Source organism: Anopheles coluzzii (assembly GCF_943734685.1).
Source record: "Anopheles coluzzii chromosome X unlocalized genomic scaffold, AcolN3 X_unloc_5, whole genome shotgun sequence".
NCBI classification, from domain to species: Eukaryota; Metazoa; Arthropoda; class Insecta; order Diptera; family Culicidae; genus Anopheles; species Anopheles coluzzii.
Genome location: NW_026054480.1, coordinates 194,097 through 195,747, shown reverse-complemented (window position 1 = coordinate 195,747; position 1,651 = coordinate 194,097). Strand labels below are relative to the sequence as shown.

General features: G+C 39.9%; 1 long non-coding RNA gene across 1 annotated transcript; it reads right to left on the bottom strand.

Moving 5' to 3' along the window:
• Positions 1 to 234: 234 nt before the first annotated feature.
• LOC125907979 (uncharacterized) lies at positions 235 to 1,400 on the bottom strand. Its single transcript, XR_007453104.1, has 2 exons — positions 815 to 1,400; positions 235 to 749 (listed from the first exon to the last, which is right to left on the bottom strand). It is a non-coding gene; the product is annotated as an uncharacterized LOC125907979 (long non-coding RNA).
• Between the last annotated feature and the right edge of the window lie 251 nt (positions 1,401 to 1,651).

Genomic DNA, 1,651 nt, shown 5'->3' with positions numbered 1-1,651 from the left:
GATGCAGACCCCCCATTGCCCACCCGAAGTGTGGGCGATAGGACCAAAGGGACCGCGTCGCACCACGGAAAGCAGCGTAATAAGCAGAATCATCAGACCAGATCGCCGCAGAAGATGCGTCGTGACCCAGGGTGCAACCGCACACACGACTCCGCATGAAGTAATACGATCCACACGCGTACCGGCCGAGTTGGGTGAGTCGGAGAGGGGGATGGAATATGCTCACTCTTCGTTAACAAAAAAAAAAAAAAAAAAAAAAAAAAAAAAAAAAAAAAAAAAAAAAAAAAAAAAAAAAAAAAAAAAAAGGTAGCCAAATGCCAGACATCATCGGACAGCCGAACGGAGCGGACGTGTTCTCACCTCGCTCCCGCTCGACACCAGAGTTCTACTGAACATTTTATACCCGGAGGCCCCGCCGCTACGGTATAAATTTGCTCGGTGCTCTGCTCATCCGCTCAGTCTTCATCCAGCTTTCGAGACGGCGTTACGCTGCCCAAATACCCAGCGCTCAGTGTTAGTGAATAATTTTGTGTGTGTGTTAAAGTGTCAGTATTCTTTTAACCGTTGACGAGGAAGGTCGTGCTTCTGCTAGTCTCAGTTTCTAGAGTGCTTGATACAGTGTGTGTGTGTGTGTGTGTGTGTGTTGTGTTCTGTGTTAGCAATTCCAACCGTTATTAGCATCGCCTTCTGCGTTTATTATTCTAATTGTTTTTGCCGTCGGCTTTTTTCCTTCGGCATTGTAGCATCACCTTCTGTGTCTTTTAATTTATTTGATTTTGCCGTCGGCTTTTTTCCTTCGGCATTGTAGCATCACCTTCTGTGTATTTTAATTTATTTGATTTTGCCGTCGGCTTTTTTCCCGTCGGCATTTTAACATCACCTTCTGTGTATTTATTTTATTTTAAAATTGTCGTCGGCTTTTTTCCCGTCGGCATTTAAGCATCACCTTCTGTGTATATATTTTATTTAATTTTGCCCTCGGCTTTTTTTTTCCCGTCGGCATTCTAGCATCACCTTCTGTGTATTTATTTTATTTTAATTTTGCCGTCGGATTTTTTCCCGTCGGCACACTAGCATCACCTTCTGTGCGTATTTTAATTTATTTTATTTGGTCGTCGGCTTTTTTCCCGTCGGCATTTCTGCAAGTGTTTTAAATTAAAATTATTTTAGCGTTGGAATTGTTGACCGGTGCCATAAGTGCTACGTGTGAGTGAAGTGAAGTGATTCTGGGCCTTGAAGACTCCGATTGCTATTTTAATTAAGCCTTCTGCAAATATTATTTTTAAATAACCCACAACTGCCATTGGGAAATTAGCATCGCCTTCAGCGTTTTTATTTTACTGCCTTCTGCATATTTATTTAAATATTATTCTTGAATTAGCATCACCTTCAGTGCCATATTAACTTAAAAATAATTTTATGTAAGCCTTCTGCAATAATTGTGATTTAATTTCTCTTTACATACATTATCTAGAATCACCTTCAGTGTATTGAATATATTTTAGCCTTCTGCAAAATACAAAATATTAATTAATTTCTTTTAAAAACAAGTGCCTAAAGAAAATATTGTTATTTAGCATCGCCTCTGCGTTTTAATTAAAATAAGCTTTCGTTGACGACTTCGGTCGGAATCACTAGTGTTGTGTGTGTT